The sequence below is a fragment of the Antechinus flavipes genome, chromosome 3 (assembly GCF_016432865.1).
Source record: "Antechinus flavipes isolate AdamAnt ecotype Samford, QLD, Australia chromosome 3, AdamAnt_v2, whole genome shotgun sequence".
NCBI classification, from domain to species: Eukaryota; Metazoa; Chordata; class Mammalia; order Dasyuromorphia; family Dasyuridae; genus Antechinus; species Antechinus flavipes.
The window spans coordinates 20,535,860-20,550,500 of NC_067400.1; positions in this window are offsets into that span (position 1 = coordinate 20,535,860).

The following is a 14,641-nucleotide window of genomic DNA, read 5'->3' on the forward strand; positions in this document are numbered from 1 at the left end:
ATTCTCAGACCTTATATACTTAAACCTAGTCTCTTTTGAACTGCGGTAACAAATCTTCAAAATACATATTTTATAGACATCTTATTCTCAGCATCTCTAAAACCAGACTGATATTTTCCTGTAAATCTGGTTTTCTCCTCACCTTTCTTTATCACTTTTGAGGACAGCAAAATTCGCCTCTGTTTATCTAGACTCAAAACCTTACTGTCATAAGGCTCTCTTTATTCTCTCACTCACTTTACTCATAGCTAATCCATTGTCAAATTCTATCTGACTTAATCTTGCCTCAAATACGTACTTAAGAGAGCCATTGGTAAAGGTATAGTTATAGGTATTAGTGTAAGTGTGGCTAAATGTATAGACATACTTTGGTAAATTATAAATCATCAAATCCGTCCAAGTTATAAAACATTGTATATGAAGTATTACGAAATATCGTGGTGATTGTTTCCTAAGAGAAGCAAGTGAAACAAACAAAAACCTTTGTGAGAATCTTCTTCAATCTGAAAATCAAATTGAATTGAGTTGAATGAGGAGAAAAGACTTACCTACCAATCATCTCTATCATCTTCCAATGACAAATTTTGTCATTGATGTGAGAAATGAGATATCTCAATATTTTAATTAACACAGTTTTGATAAATCCTTTTTGGTAAAAATGTTTACAATACCAGAAAAACAAAAGTCATTTTAGTAGAGCCAGGTTGTAAGAGATTACATTTATGGATATAGACCCAAACATTGATATCCATTTAGAAATATTTTGTCTATAACTCTTTTCATTACTGTGAATCATGATTATAAGTATGACATTGATAACAATAAAAACAGCTAAGTATTTGCTAAGACAGTGACTGCAGAATGAAATATAGAAGCATAATTTTCCTTGCACAGCTCTGAGCCCAGTAGAAGTGGATGAACCTGTCAGATAAGGCTGCAAAAAGAAATCAATGGGGGAAAATGTATCTATCCAGCTGATTCTTCCTTTGTTGTTGATAAAGAAGGCAATGTTAATTCCTTATAACTTACTTTTTTCATTGTAATGAATTGCAAAGCTATAAAAATAGAACTGTATGAAAAAGGATAACTGGTGGAAAGCACATTAGCTGTAAAGGTGTCTCTGTGACGTGATTAAAAAGTAAGGAAGAGACAGATTTGGGTGAGGCGGGGTGGTCTTCTGGGGTAAAATCACCTCACTTGGTCAGGAACGGCTGATTTTCTATTGGTATAATTGGAGGGAAAGGTTCGAACAGATCAAGGATTCAATGTCACATTAAAATATAGTTATATCCTTTCCTTGGTTATGACTTTTGCCATATTACTTAGCTATGCTTCCTTGTGGATTTTCACCCTTAACTATGGGCATCTGAGTGACTGGAATGAAATAAGTTGGCAGTAAACCATATCTATATTTAGTTCAAAAGGCTATCAATACCTAGGGTGGCAGGAGCTGTGCACACTGTTAGGTTTTCATGAAGTGTGTTCCTGCCATTTCAAAATAATTGGGTCCTGAGGCAACTCCACTCCATGCGGTCAATGTGAATCTGAAATGCCAAGGAGATAGCACCTATTTCCTTGACAGAAACAAGGAGATTTTGCACAGCATCTGTTTTCTTAATTATGTAATGAATATGCATCGAGAAATGGCTGATGAACCCATAAAGTGGACATTTTTTCCCTCATCCTATTTGTTCTCTAGACCAAATTAGGAAGTTCCTTTAATTTGAGTATTTAAAACATTTATTAATGCACACTTTGTGTTGTTGATTCCCTAAAAGCACATGAAGATATGACATCTTTTCTGAAGCAAACTCGTCTTCAGACCTTTCAGGAGCTGGATGGGGATATGTTCATATCCTGGATCCTCTTCAGCCTGTTGACCCAAATATCTCGTTCTATGGCAGCATGGCTTCATGTCTGCATTAATGAATCCTATTTGCCTTAAGGCAGCATTAGCAGTAGGGTTTTAGTGCTAGAGTGCTAGACCTGGATAGTAAGATAAACCTGGATTCACATCCTTTCTGCCCCCCTCCCTCAAATGTTTGCTAGCATGAAAAAAAAAATGTTTGGACCTGTCCTCCCAATTATGACAATAGACAGCCGTCACTAAGGTGATTTTATCAGAGAAAAACACCCCCCTCGCTCAAATCCGGACCTTTCCTTACTGTTTAATAACATCACACAGATGCCTTTATATTAAATATGCTTTCCACTATGAAAAAACTATACCTTATTTTTGTTATTTGAAAAAGAGGCTGGCTAAAAATTCCCTTCCTAGAATTTTTTGTGAAAACTTAGTGAGCAAAGATATGAAAATCCCTTAGCAAACATTAGGGTACTCTATCCAGGTCACCTATTGTTTTCATTCCATTACTTTTTAAAAATTGTGACCCACATGTCATTTTATTATAAATGTCAAGATTCTATTCCCAAATGTACTCTTACAGACTTATAGGGTGAAGGTAAAAATGATTTGAATAAGGTTTTAGAATACTTGGAACTTAAATTTTGGGAGCTTTTCTCTTCTATATTTATCAGCATATAAAAATCAGTGTATCATATTGTCTTAATGTCTAGGATTTTTGAACTTTAAACATGAAAATGACATTTTCTTATTGGTGTGAAAAACCCCAGCACTGTTGATTCTTGACTGATTCCTCTTTCTTGGGCTTCCTTACTATTTGATTTTTTGTCAATTTTCTTTATAAAATGTTCCTTAATGTGAATATTCTTTGATCCATCAATGTTTCTGCTAGGCTTGTATCCTAAAGAGATCATAAAGGAGCAAAAGGGACCCACATGTGCAAAAATGTTTGAGGCAGCCCTTTTTTATAGCGGCAAGAAACTGGAACCTGAGTGGCTGCCCGTCAGTTGGAGAATAGCTGGATAAGCTATGGTATATGAAAGTTATGGAATATTATTGTTCTGTAAGAAACAACCAGCAGGATGATTTCAGAGAGGCCTGGAGAGACTTACATGAATGATGCTGAGTGAAATGAGCAGAACCAGGAGATCATTATACACGGCAAGAAGACTATACAATGATCAATTCTGATGGACGTGGCTCTCATCAAAAATGAGATGATTCAGACTAGTTCCAGTGGTCTTGTGACGAAGAGAGCCATCTGTGCCCAGAGAGAGCACTGTGGGAACTGAGTGTCGAATACAACATAGAATTTTCACACTTTTTGTTGTTATTTAATTGCATTTTATATTATTTCTCTTTTTTTCCCCTATTTTATCTGATTTTTCTTGTGAAAATATGTGTAGAAGAATTCCACATGTTTAATATATATTGGATCACTTGTTGTCTAGGGGAGGAGGTGGGGGAAAGGAGGGGAAAAAAGAACACAAGGATTTGTAAGGATGAATGTTAAAAATTATCCAGATACATATTTTGAAAATAAAAAATTTTAATTAAAAAAAATGTTCCTAAACCCACATTCTTTATGATTATAATGCTAGTCCAGTGTCTCAGAGCTTTTACCTAGATTATAGTAGTAGCCCCTTGATTATTTTCATTGGTTCTAATCTCTGATGCCTCCTTTGCCAGTTTTGCCCACATGCCGATTAATCTTTGGTGTGAATTGTAGCTTCCTTCAATGGTTATCCATGATCCAGGAATCACAGATCATTTCCTTTTGGACCATAGTCAGTAACTTGGTAATCAGAAGATCTAGGTTTCAAGGATCACACCAAATATTGAAAGCCAATATTGTACAGTAGAAAACAAGCCGAATTTCCAGTTAGATGATCTGGGCTCAAATCTTAGCTCTGCTAATTGCTTTCTTATGAACTTGGTCCATTTTGGGCCCAGTTGTTCATCACTAAAATGAGGATTTGGAATAGTTGACTCATACAATCTCTTTCAAATTCCAATCTTTGATTATAAAATCTATGTAATCCTGGACAAGCTAATTAATCTTGTAGAGACTGCTTTATCACTTGCAAAATTAGATCAGTAATGCTTATCTGCAAGTACAAAAAAAACCCAAAAAAAACAAAAAAAACAAAAAACAAAGGAAAGCATCTCAAAAACCATAATCAAAAACACATAATGTTAACGTACATTCATATAAACACATCTATCTATACATATACATCTGCCTTCAAAGGGCTTATAACCTAGTAGGAGACAATGTGATATATCCCAATAAATTGAATTCGATGCTTGGTAATGGTAACTTACATTTGTATAAGAATTTAAGATCTGGAATTAGGGCTTAATTCAGATGTTGCTATTGTTCAATTTTTCAGTCAAGATTGGCTCTTTGTGATCCCATTTGGTGTTTTCTTAGCAAAGATACTGAAGTGGTTGGCCATTTTTTTTTTCTCCAGCTCATTTCAGATGAGGAAACTGAGGCAAACAAGGTTAAATGACTTGCTCAGGATCCCATAGCTAGTAAATGTCTAAGGCTAGATTGGAATTCAGGAAGATGTACCATCTAGCTTGCCTCCAGGATTGGTTATAAGAGCCCTATTTGTCCAAAATTTTATGGTCTCCATTGTATAGATTGGTGAGCTGAGGATCTGAGAGATCAAGAAATTATCATTGAAATTAAATCAAAGGATTTAAATTTATTTCCTGATGGCAAGTCCACTAATTATTCTACAATGACAATCCATGATATAGGGGAAAAATGTGTACAGAAAATGAATCATTTCTTATAAATAGGGAAAGATGAGATCACGAAACATCTGTGGACTACCATTTGGAAAAGGCCTTAAAGACAGGTAGCTTTTTTTTTTGGCAGGTGAAAGGGAAATAAATCATTTCCAGGCAGTTGAGTAGTTTGCATTAATAAAAAATGCATATGGAAAAATGTATTTTTCAAATCTTTCAATTCTGAAAACTTGTTTTCAGACTTCAGATTTCAGAATATGGCCAGTGGTTTAGGTTGGCTTAGCGATGAAGAGAAGATGTGAGAGAGAACTTCAGAAAGGCATTTTGGGGCTATAGTATGAAGAGTTCTGATTTTCATCTGAATTATAAAAAGTATTTGTTATGTATATGTCTGAAAATTGAAGTTGACATTACAGAGGATAATTTTCAACAAAATGGATATTTTGTCCAATATCTGGGGGCAGGGATTGGTTTTAATTTTGTGTTCGCCTCCCCAGTGCCCAGTATAGTGACTGAAACAGAGTTTCTTGATTTGAACTAAATGAAGTTAAGGTTGAGGGAGATAAAGTGAGTTGCTTGGTGATGTCTAAGTAGTTGTGACAGCCTCAGTTCCTAGAGTCTTCGGGACAGCATCAATTTCACCACACTGTTCAACATTATGAAAATATAGATATAAGATATAGACATATGAAAATAATCCCGAAGTTCCCTTCTAGATTTTCAGAATCTGAATCAACTCCCTGAATGCTCAACTTTATCATAGTCTTCTCCAACATTCAGTTAATTGCAACATTTTCATGTACAGTCACTTAGGTTTTCATCAGTCACAATGACAATGAAAGAGGAAGAGAGGGAGAAAACAACAGCAACAACAACAACATTTAATGAACTTCAGTGGAATTTTAAATTATTTTCTCAAGCTGGAAACCGTGGATTCGAGGTTTGTGATCATTCTGCTTTGCCTTCTTTGGACACTTAACAGTTTAACTATTCCCTTCTTTAAAGATGTCACCCAGATTTAATCTGATGAAGTCAGAGGAGACTATCATGAAATATAATGATAGTTTACAAGATATACATCACCTTCCATAATAAAAATGTAATTGAAAAATTGTGTATAAATATATTTTTGAATCTGAATCCTATTTTCAGTTTATTTGCTTCTTTATTTTCAGATCTACTGTACCTTCCTTTTTGATATTCAATTGATGGTGACTTCTCTTTTCTCTGTTTCTTTTCTAGCCTTCTTGTAAATAATTAATTACCTACTGACTATTAAATGTTGCCGGGAAGCTCCTGTCTAAAGAAGCATGGCTATAATCATTTTTGTGAAGTCAAGAATCTTTTTTTCTTATGAGAATTATTACAATTTTCACTGTCTTCAGGTATATGTTTGTTTCTTATGCTGCTTGCTTCAAGGGAAGTATGCTTTTATTTTATTTTCCTGGGGCAAATGACCAGCTTGGTCTGATGCTCCCCTATGCCATTATTCTTTTCTGTTTTTATAAAATGTGTTAAGTGGTCTTATGCAAAGCTGGCATCTGTCCCCCCTCAAGCACTACTAAGGAAAGTAACATTTACCAGAATTTCCTTTTTGTTGTTGTTGTTAAGTCAGCCCATAATTCAAAACACATGATTGAGACCAAGTAAATTTTTGGAAATCAGCTTTTGGAAATGTAATTCTTAGAAATTAATCATGAAAAACATTATCAGTCTATATATCAGGACAGGAAGCATGGACCATAGATCAATGTTTCTCAATTGGGGGAAAATATTAGCAAATCTATTGAAGAATTTAAAAAAAAATCACTGTGATAAAAAGTCATTATTTCATATAATTATTTTAGCATAAATATTTTGCAGAAAAGCTCTATTGTACAACTAGTTTAGTGCCATGAAAAGAGAAATGAATTTGCATATGGAAGACCGCAATCCCAAATTGCAATGCTCTATGACCTTGGGCCAAATCATTTCATCTCTCATATTCCTCCTCCATAAAAGGAAGATTTTAGAAACTTTTAGTGGAAACCAGACCCTTCCCTCTCCCCAGTTCAAATCCTACCTCCAGTTCTTCCCCTAATTAGTCATTCAGGTCCCTGGACCTATCTCTTTGAATGCAGAATAAAGGTAAGACACTTTACATATGTTATCTTATTTGATCTCTCAATGACTTATGTATTGTAAGCTATCATTATTATTTTTTTACGTCAGAGTAAATTGAAGTTTATACATCATTTGATGTATATTTGATGTATAAACTGGCTTGACCAGAGTTATACGATTAAGTGTATGAGGCAGCATTTGAACTCAGCTCTTCCTGATTCCAAATACAATCCTGTATTCATTGAACTGCCTGGATGACTAAATGATCTTGAAGTCCCTTTCCAGTTTTCAATCCACAGTCATTTGATCCTATGGCTAAAAGACTTCACTAACTAAATCAATGTTCATATTAAATTCAAATGAATTTGAAAATTTCAAATCAATGACTTATTACATATGTATTATGTTCTTGCCACTTGGTACCAAGTATACATTTATTTTTAAATGACAAACCTTGAGAATGTGTTTCATAAGAGTTTCCAACCATGAATACTAATTGTTTCTTTACTAAAGATTGTCAAAGTTTATATGACAACAATATTTATTAAGAGTATCTGATAAAAAAAAAAAAAAAGTAGGATCTCAGAGTAGCTGAAATAGTCCTTTACTCCCTGAGTTTTTTTTTTTTTTTTTTCCCCTTAAAGTTCCTCATGGAGACTCATCCTAATTCAGAAGAGTAGCCTTGGAAATGTGAGAGTTTCAGTATGTTAAAAGGAACACTTGCCTGGATTGTTTTTTATCATTTAAATGCTTAACGCCTTATCAGAAGAATAATCTCTCAGGTAATTATCAAACAAGGTCACTGTGACTCAGCCCAGGGGGCTCTGAATCCTCCCTCTCCCCTATTTTTAAATTGTAGCTTTTATTTTTTTAAATCTCATTTTTAAAAAAATTCTAATTATAGCTTTTTATTTTCAAAATATCTGCAAAGATAGCTTTTAACATTCACCCTTGCAAAAGCTTGTAGTCCACATTTTTCTTTCTCCCTTCTTCTCACCCTCCTCCATAAGGCACCTAATAATCCAATACAGGTTAAACATGTACTTCTTCAAAACATATTTCCACATTTATCATGCTGCGCAAGAAAAATCAAATGAAAATGGGGAAAAATGAAAAAGAAAAAAAAAATCATGCAAACAACAACAAAAAGGGTGCAAATACTATGTTGTGGTTCACATTCAGTCCCCATAGTCCTGTTTCTGAGTGCAGATGGTTCTCTCCATCACAAGTCTATTGGAACTGCCCTGAATCACCTTGCTGCTGAAAAGAACCATTTCCATCAGAATTGATCATCATATAATCCTGTTGTTGCTGTGTACAATGTTCCCTTGGTTCTATTCAGTTCATACAATGTCAATTCATGTAAGTCTCTCCAGGCCTTTCTTGCTGATGATTTCTTACAGAACATAAATTATAACTCATATAAATATCTACTGTATCAAATTTTCTAGGAATCCTACTTTGTTTTGATTCTATGAAAATATTTGGGACTTAGTGGGGGGGGGCGTTTCTTTCTTCAAAGAGCTCATAAACGAATTGATTACAAATTCAGACTCATGGTACCTGGGTTAGGTAAAGCATCTTACAAAATGATTAGTACCAAGTTTTCAACTATAACCACTATAGTGCTAAATGAAAGGATGGCATTAATGGAACAGATGACAATGCATAATTAATGAAAGTAATGAAAAAGTAATTAGTCACAAAACTGGAACAACCAATAGTACTTAGAGATGAAAATAAAGCAGGCCATAAAAGTAATCTGGTCATAAACAAAAGGTGGAAATAAGTAATGATAGCACTTGGAAGCAATTGAGTGATAAATGGTGATAACTCAATGATTTGCCTTAAACTAGAGAATAAATTTTGTCAGTATAATAGAAACAAATAAATTTTACCACAAACTGGAAAGAAAACAAAGGATTAAGAAAAGTTAAATACAATTTGTATCATAGACTTTAGAACTCAAAGGCATCTTAGAAATGATGTAATGACCAAATCCCTCATATTACCAACAAAAAACAAAAACAACAACAACAACAAAAAAAAAAAAAACAAGAGCTGAAGGGATTAAATGATTTCTATAAAGTATAATGAAAAATAAGAAACAAAGTGGAAAGTCATTCTCAGGTCTACTAGCGCTAGATCTAGCCCTTTATGCAGAGTGCCATACTGCTTTGTGTATAAGAGTCATTCAAGGGTAGCTGGAAAATAATACAACTTTTGCCCAAAGCAGTCTCTCTTCTGAAGGTGAGCGATAAAAGGATCATAAATGTATGCTTGTATATCTCTATTAGTAGGATGTAATTCAATTCATTTCAACAAGCATATATAAAACCACTAAATGGTAGCCATTTGTGTTACAAAGGAAAAAATAGGTCCTAAGGGAATTGAACATGTCCACAATTATGGAAATGTAAAATATATGCAAAACAAATTTAAAGCAATTTTTGTGGCAGATGGGGGAGGGAGAGGATGTAACAACTATGGAAAATGACCCAAGGGTTTAGTAAGAACCTCTTGAGCTGAGTTTTAATAATTTAGGGATCCAAGAGGTTAGGGAAGAGAATGGAAACAATGGTAGGCATAAAAGGCAATGTGTGGCAAAGTACAGCCTGGAGAGGGAGTGTCATACATGAGTAATGATAAGTAGGCCATTTTAATGGGAAAAAAAAAATGAGTATATAAGAGGGAGGAGAATGCAATCATCTTATAATTGTAGGTTTAATGTATGGAGAAGGGTTTTAAAACATATCAATTTGCTCAACAACCCATTTTTAATAAGAATTTTATTTTGCTTTGGAAATTACATGTTGAATTCATATTCATAAAAAGAGGAGGAGATTCTACATAATAGAGATGTCAAATTCTATATATGAGTCCTTTTATTTTCCCTACTATATAAAGAGAAATCATTATTTGACCACTTAGTAAATAAATATTTATTAAGTGTCTACTCCATGGCAACCCCTGTGTTAAACACTGGGGATTAAAACAAACAAAAAACAACCACAGCAAAAACAATCGGCAAAGGACAATCCTGCCCTCAAGGATCTCACAATCTTATTCGGAGAGACAAATATATATATAAACAGGATAAATATAGAAAAAAATTAGGAGAAGGAAGATATCAGAAATAAGAGGGGTTGGAGAAATCTTCCTGTAGATCAAGGGTGGGAACGTGTGGGCCATGGGCCATATAAGGCCCACAGAATCATTTGCTCTGGCTCTTCCAAGGCAACCACTATTCCAGCTATCACAACTGAGATGAGCTAATTAAATATTTGATCAGGCTATCTTTAATTTTTGTGACCTATGTATGATATTATAAATCTCCAAATGATCCTTTGCAGAAAAAAAATTTCCCCAATTCTGTGCTGGAGACTTAATGACAGTTACCCTTCAATACCTCATTTCCAGTCTCTCATCACCTACTCCAGTCTTTATTCTATCTCATATGTTTCCAGTGGCGCAATCGGTTAGCGCATGGTACTTATACAGTCTTTATTCTATCTCCTTATTTGCACCAATTAAGAGAACCCAAAAACTTATGTGTCCATGCACAACTTCCTTTGTTTATAAAACACTGTATTTGTGACTACATTTTCCAGAAGTTCATATGATTTTCCTTTGAAAAATAATTCAGAAAATTCAAATGACAAGTTTCATTTGGAAGAATTATTTCATATAATCCAAAGATGAAGAAATTAACTTAGAGAAATTGTCACAAGGAATTACCAGTAGAATTGGGAAGGATTGGAAGCTAGGTCTCTGGGAAGGTATAACAGTGGGTTAAAGAGAGAAGAACAGGTGAGGCTCTAGAGATGTTTAAAAGACCTCTCAGTTCTTCTCTCAATAATGTACTCTTATTTACAATGCCATTTTTGTTGCAAAATAAAACTTTGGAGTCTATCATTGACCTGTTTCCTTGGTCAATCTGTTCATAGTACAGGTGTAGAATCAGAAATTGAGATACTTTTGTCCAACCCTTTCATTTTACAATTGGGGAAACTGAGGCACAGAGAGGTTAAGTGATTTGCTCAAAGTAAAACACATTCTGGAGACAGGATTCACAGCCGGGTCCTCTGACTCTAGATCCAGCATTATAGCCAATGCGTCATAGTAGTTCACCTCTATTCCTGATTTTCCAATCCAAGGCTCTTTATACCTTTCCAGGGGTGGGGAACATCAGCCCATTGGCCCTATAAGGCCCACAAAATCATTTGATCTGACCCTGACAAGGCAACCACAAGCAAATCCCACTGTCTGAGGTCTTTAAGTTAATAATTTTGTATGGACCACAAATAGTGATGTAAATATAAGACCCTTGGAAGAAAAGTTTCCCCACTCCTGCAAAGTGATAAATTTTTGGTTGTATCTTAAAGATAGGGAAGTAGGTGAAAGTAGGTGAAGTAGTAGAAAGATGGGGTAGGGATGAGGAGGGAGATAATTCTAGGATAAGAGACAGACCAAAAAAATGCCCAGATCTAAGAGAGAAAGTACCTTGTTCATGGAACAGCTAGGAGTACAATGTTGCTGGATTGAAGAGTGAGTATTAAGGTATAAGAAGATTGAGGAGGTGGGAGGACTAGGATAGAGACTAGCAGACATTTGATTGACAAAGAAAATATTTTGGATTTGATTCTGGATGCAATAGAAAGCTGGTAGAGTTTATTGACTGGGGGGCTATTATGTTGCACCTGCATTTTATGAAAATCACTTTGTTAGTGGAATGATTGATGGAATAGAATGGTTAGATGAGTCAGGCAGACCCATCAGAAGGTTATTACAAAAGTTCAAATATGAGGTGATGATGGTCTGTACCGGGTTATTGTTAGTGCCACAGGTAGAAACGGGTCATATTGATTGGTTGTGAAGGGTGGAGAGAGAGAGAGATAAATAGGAATCAAAGAAATTGCCTAGACTTCAAGCTTAGAAAACACAGAAGATGCTATTCCCCTGTCCAGAAATAGGGAAGGTGGAATTAGAGAAAGGTCTAGAGGAAAAGACAATGAGTTCTGGCTACTGGATGTCCCACTCAAGATATCTGAAAGGAAATTGGAAATGAAAGATTGGAGAGTAGCAGAGAGGTTAGGGCAGGATATGGAAATTTGAGAGTCATTCCCGTAGAGATGATAATTAGATTCATGAGAGCTAATGAAATCACCAAGTAATGTAGGAAGAGAGAAAAGTCCCAGGATGAAACTCCATTGGACACCTAGAGTTAGATGTTTTAACCTCCATAAAAAATACAGTAAAAGAACTGAATTGTAGGTAGGAGGAGAAGCAAGAGAACGGCTATCCCAGAAACTCTAGAAAATGTGAAGGAGGAAAGGGTGATCAATAATGTCAAAGACTGCAGAGGTTCAGAATGAAGACTGAGAAAAAAAGCCTTTGATTTTGTCAATTAGGAAGTCATTGACAACTTTGTAGAGCAGTTTCATTGTAAAGATAAAGTTAGAAGATAATGAATGGAGAAAAAGTAATGGCATCTATTATAGATGACCATTTCAAGAAATTTAAGTACATGCCAGATGAGATGGAGAAAGATAGTTGGCAGGGATGGAAGGACAAAGCAAGAATTTTTTGAAGATGGAGAAGCCATGGCCATATTTGTAAGCTGTAGGAAATGAGACCATCTCTTGAATCATCACACCTTGTCATGGAGGAGGGCTTGTGTAGCTTGATGAAACGATGAGCTCTGTTGGACAGATCATGGTGGGGAGTTCTTAAAGGTGATTCACTGGAGAATGAAATGGCAAACTATCTTTGTCAGGAAAATCCCTCAAACAGCATTAAAATAACAAACAATAAAACATTGGAAGATGAGCCCTTCAGGTTGGAAGGAATACAACACACTACTGTGAAAGAGCAGAGAACAATGATGAGTAGCCCTCACACTAATTATATATTTGGATCAAAGCTGAAAAGAAATTCAACTGTGGGTATGTCTAATGATGAAAGGAAAATCTGCTGCTGTAAAGATAAATATTGTATAGCAATCTGAAATATAAGATCTATGAACCAAGATAAGATGGATGTGATCAAACAGAGGATACAAAAATAGGTATCACCACTTGGAGTGTTAGTAAACTTAACTGAAGAGGAATGGGTGGATTTAATTAAGGTGATCATTGCATACTATTATAGACCAGAATCCCTTAGAAGTTGGGCAATTCTCATCATCAAAAAAAAAAAAAAAAAAAAAAGAAAGAAAGAAAGAAAGAATGAGAAAAGGAGACCAAGTTGCCAACATTTGCTGGATAATGGAGAAAGCAAGAGAGTTCTAGAGAGAGAAATAAAAAGAAAAAAATGTTCTGCTTAAATAACTACACTAAAAAAGCCTTTGGACTGTGTGGATTGCAAAAAAAAAATAAATGTCAATTCTTCAAAGAGAAGGGAGTACTAGGTTATCTTACTTTCTTACTGAGGGACGTGTATGCAAACTAAGAAGAAATAATTATAACCAAACATGAAACAACTGACAGTTTTAAGATTGGGAAGGAATGTAAAAAGACCGTATATTGTCACATTATTTATTTAACTTAAATGCAGAGTATATCATTTGAAACCCCAGTCTGGATGACTCAAAAGCAGGAATGAAGGTTGTCAGGAGGATGAACAAAAATCTCAGGTACAGATGATATGAATGTGATGGCAGAAAGTGAAGAATTAAGAAATCTCATGAAAAGAGTGAAAGAGAAGAGTATAAAAGCTGGATTTGAAGCTTGATTAAACACACACACACACACACACACACACACACACACACACACACACACACCCCACAACTGTTTCCATCACTTCCTGGCAGATAAAGGGAAAAGAACTGGAAGAAGTGTCAGATTTTACATTCTTGGGTTCAAAGATCACTGCAGAAGGTTGTTGCAATCATGAAATTATAATATGCTGGCTGCTTAGAAGGAAAGCTAATGCAAATCTGGATGCCTACTAAAATACTAAATACTTCTAAAATAGTAGTCATAATGGCTATGGGAGTTATAAGGAAAGCTGAGAGCTACAGAGCTGATGCTTTTGCATCATAGTGCTGAGAAAACATTTTAGAGTCTTTTGCACAGCAAGGTCATCAAATCAATACTAAATACTAAAAGAAATTAATTGAGACTATTCATTAGAAGCATAAATACTGAAATGGAAACTAAAGCACTTTGACCACATAATTAAAAGATGGGTTCAGTAGAAAATACCCTGATGATGGGAAAGATTAAAGGCAACAGAAGAAGGAGATGACAGAGAATGAGATGAATAGATTGGGACATGGAAGCAAAGAACATGACGTTGGACAGATCATGGGAAACGGTGAAGGATATAAAGATATGGTAAATTTTAGCCCATGGAGTCATGTAGAGTCAAACATGATTGAATGACTGAACAATAACAAAAAGGGAATAAGTCAGCAGACAGGGAGAGATTGAAAATAAATTATAGAGTGGGAAAGATAGAGGAGGGAGGAAGGTAGAGAAATAGGAGTGTTTGAAGAAGTAGAGGGATTTGTGTAACTAAGTAAGTAAAGCTGCTTAATCATGAGAGACAAAGGGGAGAGGAGGTGATCATGACAGTAAATGTTTGAGCTGGAAAAGAAAGAAGAAAAGGGAACTCATGGTGAATAAGTTCATTTTTTTTCCTGTAAAATATAAGACAAAGTTTTCACTAAGAGGATATTTCATTTTGGTGTTTTTAAATTAAAATGAAATTGATAAAATATTAAATAGAGTTTTAATAATCAATGGCTTATCAATGACACAGAAGAGAGCTAAAGGAACTTCTTAGGTAAGGGAATAAAATATATAGCTCTCTTCTTTAATAATATTAATTCTACTACTTTATGGAAGTTGTATAAGAGAGAGAAAACTTAAATGTAGGGAGACCGATTAAGGACCTATTGCAATAGTT